Source organism: Emydura macquarii, unplaced genomic scaffold (genome assembly GCF_026122565.2).
Source record: "Emydura macquarii macquarii isolate MOO-44397 ecotype Brisbane River unplaced genomic scaffold, CSIRO-AGI_Emac_v2 contig_2422, whole genome shotgun sequence".
Taxonomy (NCBI): domain Eukaryota; kingdom Metazoa; phylum Chordata; order Testudines; family Chelidae; genus Emydura; species Emydura macquarii.
In genome coordinates this window covers 12,093,397-12,108,366 of record NW_027132559.1, presented here as the reverse complement: position 1 = coordinate 12,108,366, position 14,970 = coordinate 12,093,397, and the positions used below count along the sequence as shown (strand labels likewise).

Sequence of the window (14,970 nt, the reverse complement as noted above, 5' to 3'; positions counted from 1 at the left end):
GTATGCTGCCAGTTGTGACACCAGACAGAATACATTACCAGCTAGTTTCTACAGGAAGAAATACAAAATAAAGAGACCTTATTCTATTGGTGAACAAGGGTCATTTGGCCCTTAATGGAGATTCTGAAGTGGGAGAACTGCTTTGAATGTCTGTGTTGCAGACAACCTTCAAGCATTCACATACAGAAAAAGAAAGGTGGGGGAAATGTTTAACAGTGAATAAAGTAAAACTCTGCAGTCTTTATTGGAGTCCCATGTACAAATTCAGGTGTTGAAATACCACAGTAACAGGCACAATAGAACAACCTGAATAGAACAGACCACAAGTTCTATATTTTGCTGAAGATCTGAACAGATCTTCTTCTCTTCCAAAGTTCTCAAAAAAAGACAAGCATCTATACCTTTCAGCCATTTGTTCACAGAAAGAATACAAGCTTTCTATCTATCTATTTGTCCAAGAGCTCGTATTGCCTGATCACTGTAGTACCTGAATGCCAGTGTCTTCAAGGGTAGATCCTCGCAATGGAGGTTGTTTTGTGTTTAATTACAGAAAGTCTCAATAATCATTGAGTAAAGTCTCTGAGCCCTGGTCTACAATTACCAGGCAATTCGGCAGCAGTCGACGGGAGTTACGCAAGCTACGCAGAGTAGCTTGCATAACTCCCATCGACAGCTGTGCTTCCCTTAGAATCATAGAATCATAGAATCATAGAATATTAGAGTTGGAAGGGACCTCAGGAGGTCATCTAGTCCAACCCCTGCTCAAAGCAGGACTAACCTCAGCTATATCATCCCAACCAGGGCTTTGTCAAGCCTCAGCTTAAAAACCTGTAAGGATGGAGATTCCACCACCTCCCTAGGTAACCCATTCCAATGCTTCACCACCCTCCTAGTAAAAAACTTTTTCCTAATGTCCAACCTAGACCTCCCCCCCTGCAACTTGAGACCGTTGCTCCTTGTTCTGTCTGCTCGCCGTCTTCACTGCACTGCGCTGATGGAAACTGTGCCGATGGGAACAGTGCTACGCCACTTGAGGGGGTGGTTTTACTGCATCGACTTCTGGATCAATTGAGTGGGTCTTCACTGACCGCTCAGTCGATCCAGATAGGTCGATCTGATGGTGGCGACTATGCTGCCATCAGAGTAGAGATACCCAGAGGCTGATAAATATTTAGAATTTATAAAGTGTATTCAAGAAGTTTTTCAAACTTGGTCCAAAACATTCCCACATTATGTGCAAACGCTTCATATAGCTACCTCATATCTTTTTACATGTATAACTGTTGTTCACCTATTTATTGTATGAATCACAGGGTTGTGTTTGTATATAATTATCAAGTATTCTTTACTTTGTTTGAAACTTTGAGCTTGTATGAATGAATGAATTTTAACTCTTTTGCATCCCCAATTAAAAAAATAAAAGGTAGCATGAGTTCATTCAACATTGCTAAGTATGAAGGAAGAATAAGTTCATTATCAATCCACCGAAACTGTACCTTATATTTCTTAGTATTACTACATAGTCCTGACATGTCTGAGGAAATTACAAAGCCATTTCATAAACAAAAATAAGTGTAGAAACCCATTAGCTTTGTTAGGTGATTATCCTACCAATATATGGGCTTATTACTTACACAATCACACAGACTAATAAAAGCCACTTAATTCCTCTGCCCGCTAACCCTGTTAAAGTGTTTTGCGTTTCACCTCAGCAAGTAAGTGCCTTATAAGACGATTAAGAGGTGAAATTCTGCAAAGGACTTCAAACCAGTCTATAAGTTTGGAAACAGGATAATTGCACGCCTATTTGCGCATGTAAATGTAGTAACCATATGTACCAAAGTGTGTGTAATTACCACTCTTTCGGAATTTGGCCATGGGGCCTCTGGCTACTATCCAGAGCACTGAGGAAAGTGCTCCCCAGTGCTCTGGATAGTACAACATCTATATTACTAGACAACATCATTTTTGACACAAATAGTATTCTCCTGAGCTGCTCACCCTTGTTGAGATGCTCCATGCCAGCCAATAATGCTCTGAAAAGCTCAAACAGTCTAAACTGGACTAACCAAAGCTTTGTTGGAATGGGCAGATGGTCTTGAAACCAAGATCCAAGACCTCATGTGGTATTATGTGGTGTGAAAGGCTGAACCGTAGATATGAGGACTAAGGAGTTGGCAACACCATTGTAAGTTTTTTAAACAATATTTATTATGGATCCTACATCCCTGTGCACCTGAAACTTCTGCTGCCTTTAATGGGAGCTTTTGGTGTGCAAAAAGTGCAAATTTTGGGTGTCAAATGGAGTTGCTTGATCCGCTGCAGGGAGACTACCCAGAGTATAATTCTTGGCGCCCATAAACCTTAGAAAACATGCTGGGCATTACTGAGTTCTGCTTTTTAACAGACCTAGCAGTACTATCCAGACAATTTCTAAACCCAGATCTCATCTCTTATCATTTAAAAAACCATTGTTCTCTTTTTACAGCTGCAGAGGTCTTGCAGCGAATAGGTACATTGTATCACTTTGCACAATAATGGAGGAAAGAAAAGAGAATTATCTATAATTTGTTTCTCTATCCAGACAAGTCAAGCTAAGTTATGATGAGAATGGTGCAGCAGTCATGATCACCTACCGTTTTATAGCTGATGTGATTGTTTTTATGAAGCCTATAACATTTTTAACAGTGCTGTTGTGCTGATCATAGTCCTTGTCTCTGCAGAACAATATTACCACAGTCAAGTCAATTCAGAATGCAAGAACGGCTTGCTAGTGACAAGATGTGAGAGGAAATCTTACAGAGAAGATTCTGTTTCCCCCTTAGACAGAGTGAATGAAAGAGGGAGAGAACAGGGAATACTGGTCAGTTGATCAGACCCTTCTATGAATTATTCACAGATTTCTCTTTGGCAAGGTGAAGGTCAAGGACAATTCGGCGGCACTTCAGCGAGATAGCAGTCTGACAACAAGGGTGACTTTTTTTCTGCTGTTCTAACGAATGTTTAGGTTAAGGGCATAAGTGTGACTGAAAATAAGGATTGGACGAGAGAAAGAGACATTTTTGTTCAGCTTGAGGTCTTAAAACAGCCTCCTCTAACTAGATTTTACACAGGAGTCTGATAAAGGCCTGGCATAAACCCCACACAGAAGGAAAAGTCAGGTGGCTGTGTGTAGAAGAGGTAATAACATCAGAGTCTTTGCCAGGCCCTAAGTGCTTAATTCTTCTGTCTGCATACTAAAAGCCCTTGCATAATTGCTTGACTGGATGTCCATGTTTCTTGAGTAGTAGTAAGTATAAAATGATTTGTAAACAGCTTTTTCTCTCTTCTGGTAGAGGCTGGTAGCTTGCAACAGTCTTCCCCCAGTCCTGATGGTTTCATGGAGCACTCTTCCCTTCTGCAATCTTTGGAGGAGAGGGGGATGAGAGGAGGGAGGAGTGGCAAGCTCAACCTACTCCTACACTCAGATATTCCTCGTGGGGGTAGACTGCCATGCATTAACATGTGGCAACTAAATTAATGGACTCTCAGTGAAGAAGGGCAAGAGACCCACCAGTCAACCACCTGGGTGTCTCCTGTCCTGCACCTTGGTCAATCATTTCCACTTTATGCAAAAAGGATATAAAACGGTACCAAAGCAGAATTCTCCAGCATTTTATACCCACTTTGCAGAGGTGTAAAGGTGTAAATGACTATACAAGGTGCAAGAAATGGAGGATCAGATGGACTGATTCCCCTTGCAATTCCAATGTTGTAACTCAGGAGTGTCTCCACTGAAGTCATGAGAATTATACTGGAGGAAAGGGGGGAGAAGAATCTGATTCCAAGCATTTAACCTGTTACTCTTCAATAGTGCCATTGCATAACCCCCTACTCTTCAGCCTGAAACAACACCTACTCCTCAATGTTATCTCTGTCTGCTTGTGATCATGACACAGTACCATCACCAGAATAATCAGCATCTATGTTGAACAGTGTGTCAATGTCTGACCCCTTACCTGGTCCCTTGAACCCCATTATCAAAAATTCATCTGAATTTTTAGTATAGAAATGCTATCATTTGTAGATAGAATTACCTGGTTGGGAGGTGGACAGTGATGTGGAAGCTATACTGCCCTTGTCCAACTCCACTGAGTATGGTGATTACCCTTTGTAAAAGTTATCACTTTCTCCAAAATACGTTTTAGATTTAGTGTCTGCTGCTGCTTCTGCTGACTCTCTTTTTTTGTTTGTTTGTTTTTCTGGCAGTCGTTTTGAGCAGATATTTGTATGGATAAAGAATGCTGACCTGCAAAATAATAGTGTGAAAGAGACAAGGTGGGTGAGGTAATATTTTTCATTGGTCCAACTTCTGTTGGTGGAAGAGACAAGCTTTTGAGACCTCACCCACATTGTCTCTCTCATATCATGGGATCAACACAACTACAACAACACAAAGAATAGTATAATATTTTACACAAAGAGATGGAAGGATACTTGAAGGATGAAAGGTGCCATATAAAGCCATGTTCTGTTCCATTCTGTTTGGCATTGTTTAGTTTTGAGCTTACAGCATTACAATTGCATATGGGATTTAATAGTTTACTGAAGATCTACTGTAAACTATAGAATTGGATAGATACTTAACTACCAATATACAGTCACGTACAGGTGCCACCAACATACTGTATAACAGGAGGTAATGGAAAATAGATTAAACCTGGATCACATAGGAAGATAGAGAGCCTTACTACAACTTAATAAGGTGCACAATCAATCAACATAACGCTTACAGCTCTCATTGAGAAGTAAAGATCAGATCAAGTCTGAAGATTGAATACAAGTTTTTATAATAGATTCCACTTTTTATTATATTCCTTGCCAAATTATTTTGATATAGACAGACTATATTTTAAGGTATAATCAGTGCATTTCTTGGTTTGTGTGCTTTCGTTTTTCAACCTCCATGTTGCATTACTTTCATATTTGAGTTTTGGAATATACTACAGATTTATGTATATAGATTCTGTGTATGTTTGTATATGGATATAAATATTACACAAACATTGGGTAAATCTTAGAAAGAATATGTTATCAATACTACAGAACTGATCCTCATACTCTCATTTTTTGCCAGTTCACATGCGTGCCAATAACTATGGATTTAACATACTAGGGTCTGAACTTATGAAATGCTGAGTGCCTTCAGCTCCCACTGATATAATTGTCAATCAGAAACTTGCAAAATCTAGCCAGCCTATGTAGCTGTAATTTGGGTGGTTCCAGGACTTTTAATATATGGCCTTAAAAATACTACCATTCTCTTTGTTAAAATATGCTGCTTCACATGAGAGATGAAACAAAGAAACACTGCTGCTGAAGATTAAAAAAAAGCACAAAGAGTAAAGAGAAAGCTGTGTCCAAGACGTGAGCTGCACTGTAGATGTTTTGTAAGTATCTCTGGGGTCTATAGGTTAGCAGAAAGAAAACCCCCTTGTACAAGAGTTGAAGGTGAACAAGGATTCTGACTTCTCATTTGGGTTGAGCCACTGGCTCCCCATATAACCTTAGGCGGCTAGTTAAAGCTTCTTGTTCTTTCAGTTCATCTGGAAAATTGGATGAAAAGCAAGACCTCACTAAATACCAGATGCTGCATCTGAACTGAATTTTCCTAGATAAGTAAATGCAAACAAATATGCTTTTTATAAAAGTCCAATATGCTACCACCACAACACAAGTGGAAATGTGAATTTGATGGCCATAGTCTTTAGCCGTGTTTAATATATCTCAATTATAACAGTTTGGTGGTGAACTCATTGAAAACATAGGGTGTTGTAGCCCTTAAAATGTCATATTTCTCCTTTGTGCTGGGGTAGCCCTGAGTTGGTTCACTGGAGAAATTGTAAGCTAGGCAGATAAAGACCTGATTCAAATCTCTCAACAGGTCTCTTAAACATCTGATACATCTGTTTCTTTATTTGTTTATAATGTTTATAAAATACATTGAGGTCCTTGGATGAAAAGATGGTATAACAGTGTAAACATTATTACATAGATTCTTCTGTTTCTGATTAACACATTTAACAAAGGCAAAACAGGATTTAAAGATTCTATTGACATAATTATAATGAAAGAGCACAAATAGCCTGCCAAAATGGAGAGGAAAAGTCAGAAGGGCTCATGTGGGAGAACAAAGGCTTTAAATGTGGTAGTATTCCACACTTCTGCCAAATGCATTGTCAAAAAGATACATTTGTACACCATATGAGCACTTATAAATGCGCATACTGAGGGTTGGAAGTGTATGTGTTGATAGGGCTATATCCATAAACAGATTCGTTTCAAGATGCACTTGTGCATCTGGTATTGGCTGGCTAATTGTTTTTAGTATAGTTAGAAGGTTTTGTTCTTAAATGTTTTCAATGTCAGTGAAAGCTGCTGGCTTTGAGAGCGCATGGGACTGAACGTTAAAAATAATTAACAGGTGAGAACTGATCTTGTCCTGACCATGAAGAAAACAAAAATGGAAAATTTAAAAACTGGCTGATGTAACAAAAGTGGTGAGTAGGAAATGGGAAGCAACAGCGGTAGTATATACAGTACATGAAATAGGAACTTAATAAGTGAAATTAGTGCCCTCTCTATAAAATGAACATCTCTTAAAATAGGTTTCCCTAGACGGATCAGTCTCTTCTGGGTACTGGTTAAGTTGCGTTATCCAGTATACATGCTCTTCCCCTCCACCTTATGACTGGAATCATCCATTTCTTTAACTGGAAGATGGTAATTGTACAAGAAGAAAATCATATTGCCAGCAGATCAAACAAGAAATATTTGTTCTTAAAGTGCCCATGAGCAACATGATGTTAACAGACATTTCAGCCAGAGAGATGTTTTATTCCCCATCCTCCAGAGCTAGGAAATGTGTAGCAATAGTTCTGGAAGACTCATACCCATATGGGTGTGTTCAGAGAGGCATTCCTTTTCCTACAGGTCAGACCTGCTCCTTTTGCAACTGGCCCATTTGAAATGCAGAAGAAAGTTAGGAGTGGGGTCCTCCTGAGGACCTTGTGATCAGAGACAAGTTAAGAAAAGTCTTTTACAAGCAAGGTCCTTTGCTCAGTGGCAGCTGCAAAATACGTGAGTTCTGTGAAATAAATTCTATAGAAGGCAGAATAGCCATCCCCAAGCATTGAAAAAACCAGGAGTTAGGCCCCCAAAATCATGAGATTGGCTTAAAAAGTCAAGAGATTTTATAAATAATTTTTGGTTCTATGCCTGATGGTGTTGGAGGCTTAGAGTACACTTGGGGCAAGTTTTCAAGTTTTTTCTGTGCAATCATGAGGTCTAGAAACTTTTTTTTAAAATGAAAGCTGAGATTCTCACCTAATCACATGAATCCAGGAGCTGGACCTTTAAGAAAACCACCAGATACTGGGAGACTCATGATTAAATCATGAGAGTTGGCACCACTGAGAAGAAGCTGTGTTGGATCACAGCAGGGTCTATAGATTCTGGCCTATGGCTGAGAGTTTAGATCAGAGGATAAGCCATGGAGTGTTCACTGCCAGAGAGTGCTAGGATCCACTATAGGGACTAAGAAAAGGAGGTTGCATTAGCAGGGCAGGGAACCCAGAGTGTCATGAACATTTTTGCAAGGGAAGGCTTTTGTTTCATGGGGGAAGGAGGCAGGGTTGTAGTGAATCTGGGCCCTGTTTAGGCTTGATCCACTTTGCCTGGAAGGAGCCCTGATTCAGGATGTACTAAAGCCTAGCCTGCTACACGGACTGTAAACAGAAAAAGTGAACCATGGGCATAGCAAGCGATATTCAGTATGAAATGATCTTTCCTAAAGGGAAAAATAATAAAGTAACCTTTTTTTCCAGTATTGCAGCTGGGGTTCCTCAGGCATTTGTATCTGTGAAAAGATGAGTTTACTGGCCTCTGAAGCAACAACAGATGAGGCTCTGGCTGTTTTGATACAAATGGTGGATGACAGAACTCAAGTGACCTTCCTGGGAAGGAGCTTTCCTCTACCTCTGAAAGAGGGCCAAGATTTGTGATGGGACAATTTCACTGCAGAGAACAGAAAGGCTTATTCTCCTCCCCCCATTTTTATTTATACCACATATATGATTTACGGGATAAACAAAGACCTATGGCGGTGCAATTTCCAAGCAGAAGTTAAATATTTCTGCCCCCCATCCCTCTAATAGAATCCCCTCCCAGCCCTTGGCTTTGGATTTTGGACTGGCTGTCTCCCTACACTGTCACTGGATGTACATGGAGGTAGGTACTACAGTTTTGAGCACTGTGTCGTCTTTCATTATAAACATGAATTGGTGGAGCACACTCCAGACATATGACAGAATATATTTTATTCAAGCAGTGGGGACAAAAGATTGTTAAAAAGATTAGGGCAAGTGCTTACTGTAAGTAATCAGACATTTTCTTTCATTAAAGCAAGGATATAGCAGCATGCTCTGTTAAAGCATCCACTTATTTCTCAGTCCATGAGTCACTTCTCAGTGCTTGTGATGTCCTGGTCAAATCTTGTGTTTGCAGTGCTGGCTTCAGTTACAAAAGCTAACATGCACGCACACACGTATGTAAATATAAATGTGTTTGTGTGTGTATGACAGTGAGTGTTAGTGGTCTTGACCTGTACAAGAGAGGGATATGTAGTACCTGCCCCCAACAGAGTTTACAGTCTAAATTGGACAGACATTGCAGTGTAGATTATATACTTGATAACCAGGGACTGGAAGACAGAGTCTCAAAGCAGTGAAGATATGTATTATAAGGAATCTCCTGGTTCAACTAAGTACCTCCCTTCCACCCTGTGGAGCTGAGGAATGGGGGCTAGCCAGTAGAAAGCTCTATTACCCCATTCAGCATCCAGTTATCACAGGGTTTCATAATCCCCAGGACACTTGGAATAGATCAGAGATGACCAGGCTCAGGAGAGCGGAGGCACAGGCTTCGTGAGAGCAAGAGACTGGAGGTAGCAGCCTGGGAGCTGCCTGTGGAGTGAAGTCTCGGCAGCAAGTAGTCTGGGAGGGCTGGATAGGAAAGCAACCTGTGGCTGACAGAGGGGCAGCAGTAGCCACATAGGGAGATACAGCAAGTGGGCTGCAAGCAGGAAGGGTGGGAGCAACTGGACATGTGCCGAGAGGAGGGCAGTGCAGATGAGTGAGACAGTCACCGTCGTGCTAGGGTTGGCTGGAAAACAAGAATTCTGTTGCACGAAAAATGTAGAGATTTTGAAATTTCTTTTTGTGTCACTCTGGAATGAAAACAAGACCTTTCAAAACATTTCTTGGAAAGTCACCAGAGAAAGCCGGCTAGCCCAGAGTAGCAGAAAGCCTAGTGGTTAGGAGACTCACCTGGTATGTGGGAGGGCCAGGTGCAAGTTCCTGCTCTGCCTTAGTCTCCCACATCCCAGGTGAATGCCTAAATCACCTGGCTATTCTGGTGTGTCTTTCCATTCTCCTCCACACAACATACATGTTCTTCGAGTGTAAAATGACACAGGTGAGCATAGGGTGTATTCCAAAGAATTCTTTTGCTAGCCTGCCACAAACCATTAGGCTGACCCCCTGCATCGTGGTTTATAACGCAAGTCAGAAATCTGTTATGTTTTGGGGGAGCCAGCAAAAAATGGTTTGCCCCAAATTGCCAAGGCTAGCCCTGCACATGTATTAGATTGATGAGGCAGAGGAAAGAACTGAAATCCAGAAGGTTGTCTTCTATATCGCACATTTCAACTCAGGCTATTTTCTGTAGAACATAAACCATGATTTATCTGGAGTATTTCTGGAATAATCTACAGTTATTTTACTGTGCCCACTAGCACCACTGTAGTTATGGGCCTGTCACTGTTGTCATTATTTACCTCTGTTTCAAGGTTTTAAACTTGGATATAAAAATTCACTTTTGGCTGAAACTTGGCAGACAAGTAAAGTGTTTTTGTTGTTAAATGTTGTGCTAAGAGAGGATGAGTGTAGCATGTAGGTTTCCCTACATTGGTAAGACAATGTGCTGTAACCCTGACCAGGAGAAATCATCTCAGAGGGTGAGAGGGTTGTTTAGTCCTTCATACTTACCCAGTCCTTAGCGTCTCCCACAGACTTCAAGGCCGGAAGAGACGATCATCATCATCTAATCTGACACCCAGTACATTGCAGGCCATAGACCCTCACCCACCTATTCTTGCAGTAGGCCCTAACCTCTGGCTGAGTTACTGAGGACCTCAAATCTTGATATAAAGACTTCAAGTTACAAGGAATCCACCATTTACTCTTGTTCAAACTAGGAAGTGACCCAGGCCCCACGCATCAGAGGAAGGTAAAAACTGCCCAGGCCAATCAGACCTGGAGAAAATTCCTTCCTGACCCCAAATATGATGATCAGTTAGACTCTGAGCATGTGGGTGAGGCCCTCCAGCCAGACTCCTAGTAAAGAATTCTCTGTAGTAACTCAGAGCCTTCCCCATCTCGTGTCCCGTCTTTGGCCATTGGAGTTATTTACTAATAGCAGTCACGGATGAGTCATATGTCATTGTAGGCATCCTCATCATACCATCCCTCCATAAAATTATCAAGCTCTGTGTAACAGGCAGCCTGGAGGGCCAGGTGACCTAGTGGTTAGAGTGCATGGCTCTCAGCCCTTCAGGGAGGGGGGCAGCTGGTTCCTGCCTCTTCGCCAGTCAGCCCCAGACGGAGCCAGGCTCTCTTCTTTTCTCCCCCCTCCAGCTTTGGCATTGGCTGTGGGCACAATGGGGCAGGGCAAGCTGGGCCCGAAGGCTCTCTTTAACCCTTGCTGTGCTGGCAGGCAGTTTCCCTGCTTCATCACACTCAGTCTTGAAACTCATTAAACTCAGTCTTAGGTTTTTTTGCCCCTATTAATCCCCTTGGAAGGCTGTTCCGGAACTTCACTCCTCTGATGGTTAGAAACCCTCATCTAGTTTCAAACCCAAACTTGGTGGCCAGTTTATATCCATTTGTTCTTGTGCCAACATGGGCCCTTAATTTAAGTAACTCCTCTCCCTCCCTGGTGTTTATCCCGCTGATGTATTTATAGACAGCAATCATATCTCCCCTCAGCCATTGTTTGGTTAGTCTAAACTAGCCAAGCTCTTTAAGTCTCTTCTCATAAGGTAGGTTCTCCACTCCTCTGATCCATAGGTGCTGGAACTAGAGTTGCTGGGGGTGCTGCTGCACTCCTCCCTGCCTTGAAGTGATTTCCATCGTATATAGTGTTTACAGTTTGGTTCAATGACTCTCAGCACCCCCACTCTACAAATTGTTCCAGCACCCCTGCTCTGATCATCATAGTAGTCCTTCTCTGCACCTGTTCCAGTTTGAATTCATCTTGCTTAAACATGGGGTACCAGAACTGCACCCAGTATTTCAGATGAGGTCTCACCAGTGCCTTGTATAATGGTACTAACACCTCCCTATCTCTACTGGAAATACCTTGCCTGATACATCCTAGGACTGCATTAACCTTTTCACAGCCCCATCATATTGGTGGCTCATAGTCATCATGCGATCGACAAATACACCCAGTTCTTTCTCCTTCCCTGTTGCTTCTAACTGATACGTCTCCTGTTTTTAGCAAAAATTATTGTTAATCCCTAAGTGCATGACCTTGCACTTTGCAGTATTAAATTTTCATCCCTTTGCTATTACTCCATTTTTCTAAGTCATCCATATCTTGTGGTATGGTATTCCATTCCCCATCTGTATTGGTAATACCTCCCAACTTTGTGTCATTCACAAATGTTATTAGCACACTCCCATTTTTTGGGCCAAGATCATTAATGAATATGTTACATAAGTGGCGTACAGAAAGGGAAACGGGGGGGGAGGGCGGGGGCAGGCCTGTGGGTGATGCCGCCCCTCAGAGCCTTCTATGGCCACCGCCCCATGCACATCATCAAGGGTTGGCCCTGTGCTCCACACCCCCCCCCCCAGGCTGGGGGGTGAGGCCGCCCCTCCTGAGCTGACACTGGGCTGTGGGGCTGGAGCGAGAGAACTGGGCTCTGCTGTGGCAATGAGCTGCAGAAAGTCCCGCAAGCAGGGTGAGGAGGAAGTAAGCAGCGTGTTTCCCCCCAGCAGGTACAGACCCCCCTTCTCGGGGCAGCTGGGGAGCGGCGCTGTCTGGTGGGATCCAGGGAACCCTCCTGCCCTGCATGGGGGGAAGTGGGGATCTTGATGCCGGGGGGGGGGGGGGGTGCAAATGCAGGCTTGGCCCCCGGTTGCCAGAGACCCATGGTATGCCACTCTGTTACATAATATTAGTCCCAAGACCGATCATTGAGTTATTCCACTAGAAACCTCCCTCCAGCCTGATAGTTCACCTTTCAGCATGACCCTTTGAAGTCTCCCCTTTAACTAGTTCTTTATCCATCTTTCAATTCTCATATCAAGCCCCATTTTCTCTAATTTAACTAATAATTCCCATGTGGAACTGTGTCAAATGCTTTACTGAAATCCAGGAAGAGTAGATCTACTGCATTTTCTTTGCCTAGAAAATAGCTTCTAGAAAAAAGAGATCAGGTTGATCTGGCACAATCTACCTTTTGTAAAACCTTGTTGTATTTTATCCCAATTACCATTTACCTCTGTATCTTTAGTTACTCTCTTTTTCAGAAGTTGTTCTAAAACATTGCATACAATTGAGGTCAAACTAATAGGCCTGTAGTTTCCTGAATCACTTTTTCTCTTTCTTAAATATAGATGCAATATTTGCAATTTTCCAATCATAGGGCATGAGCCCTGAGTTTACAGATTAATTTAAAAAATCCTTGTTAATGGTTTTGCAATTGCATGTTCCAGTTTCTTTAATATTCTTGGATGGAGATTATCTGGGCCCCCTGATTTACTTCCATTAAGTTGTTTGAGTTTGGTTTCCACCTCAGATGTAGTCATTTCTATTGCCATATCCTTGTTCCTGTTAGCCATCCTGCCACTGTCCTCAACCTCTCCTTTCTTCTTATTAAAAACTGATGCAAAGTATTCATTGAGATGTTGAGCTATACTTAGATTATCTTTAACCTCCACCCCATGCTCAGTGGTTAGAGGTCCCACTTCCTCTTTCTTTGTTTTCTTTTTATGAATATGAATAAAGAACTTTTTACTGTTGGTTTTAATTTCCTTTGAGAGATCCAGTTCTGCTTGGATTTTGGCAGTTCTCACCTTCCCGAGCTTTCTTTGCTGATCCATCCTTTCTTCCATTCATTGTGGACTTTCTGCTGTCTCTTAATAACCTGTTTGAGATGCTTGTTCATCAAGCTGGGTCTGCAGGCCTTCCCTAAGAAATTTTTCTCCTTGCTTGGGGATAATTAGTGCCAATTATAATGGCGTTTATTGTGATATGGTCACCTGTCCACCTGAGCTGTAGAGAGCTTGCAAAATATGGCCTTTTGTTTGTCAAGGAGGGTTGAATAACTTTGTTTTTAGGTTTAGGTGAATTCATTTCTCCCTTTTCTCCTTGTAATTCTATTTTGATTATTTTTACCTTTGAGTGACCCAAAAAAATCAAAGCAAAACTGACAAAATTCTCATGGTTTTAAGTCAAAGCAATAAACCCTTCACTGGTGCTCATGAAATTCAGCCAGGTTTGTCCCAAAAGTTACTGAACCTTGGCTGAGTGGTGGGTTCATTGCAAAAGGCTCCCACAGCTCTACTGAATGGCGTTCTAATGTTAATGACTTTTAGTTTCTACTGACCAGGATCAAATTAAAAGCAATAAACCAGTCATCTAGAGATGAAAGATTTTGATATCCCTTGTAATATCCCAACCCGTTTAGTCTCCTTTAATTTTTTTTACAAGCATTTTAAATAAAAAAACAAGTAGACATTAAATAATAAAAATTCACTCAGCGATTAAATAAAATGCCCAGGTTTCTTATATTTTATTGTGCTGATGGAGTTTTGTAACAAGGCTTGGTTTTATTAATGATTTTTTTTCAGGCTATGAGTTCATAATGAGGAACTAGGCCCCTTTGTCTTTTTTAATATAACTTTTGACTGGGAATAGTGCCCAATAGCCCCCTCAATGCCACACTCTATTTTCCAAATATTTCCCAACAAATAATTGTTAGGTAATAGGCTCATACTCAGGAGCAATATGACATGGAGTTGTTAAGACCCCTTGAGAGAGAGTAACAACATCTAGGAATCTGAATGAAAAGTCAGACTATTCTGCTGACTCATCCTGGCAGCAGGTGGGACCAATTACCTCAGGATATAAAATGATTTGAGTTTCTCTGTGAGATGGAAGAAAGTAGGGGCAGGGACAAAATGTTTAGAAAAAGCTAATCAGGAGCATGCTCTGACTGCAACTTGTTTGATATTATTTAGGTTAACAGTAAAGGAACCATTGACTAATGGCTAGGACGTTGGCAGGGGCCTCAGAAGACCTGAGTTCTGTGGTTAGCTCTGCCACTGACCTACTGAGGGATGCCGGGCAAGTCACTTCATTCTGTGTGTCTCCGTTTCTTCTCCCATCCTTTTTTTGCCATGTGCATTTCATAGGACTGGTTGAAAAATTTAGAACTAAGTATTACCCCATCAGGTGATGGAGTTTTCTCTAAATCTAAATTTTCTGCAAATAAAGATTGGCTCCATTGGAATTTTCCATTGGGAAAATTGAAACCAGACATTTTGTTTTGGTCTGGTAATCTACCAATATTTTGGGTTGTCACTGGGCCTTATGGGAGTTGTAGTTTCAGGTCCCTCAAGCCCCCAGTCTGCCCTGTGGCCTGGACTACATCTCTTATATGTAGCAGCCTTTCCCCATGGTTTGGCCATCATTGGACATAACTAGGGAAAGAGAAGATATGACTTCTCCTCTCCAGGGAGACCTAGAGGATCCAGTGGCACCCTTCCTAAGCAAGGAAGGGAGGATAGAGCTGTGATGGCAGTGAAATAGTTAACAATGTTGACATTTAAATCATCCTTATCATGTACTTGTATTAATGCC

The 14,970-nt window shown here is 41.7% G+C and overlaps 1 long non-coding RNA gene across 1 annotated transcript in view; it reads left to right on the top strand.

Annotated features, from left to right (window-relative positions):
• Positions 1–14,619, top strand: part of LOC137162063 (uncharacterized) — a 72,002-nt gene extending 57,383 nt beyond the window's left edge. Inside the window, exons 4-5 of the long non-coding RNA XR_010922264.1 lie at positions 7,866–8,268; positions 14,349–14,619. This is a non-coding gene — a long non-coding RNA (uncharacterized lncRNA). The remainder of the gene's footprint in view (positions 1–7,865; positions 8,269–14,348) is intronic.
• The last annotated feature ends 351 nt before the right edge of the window (positions 14,620–14,970 follow it).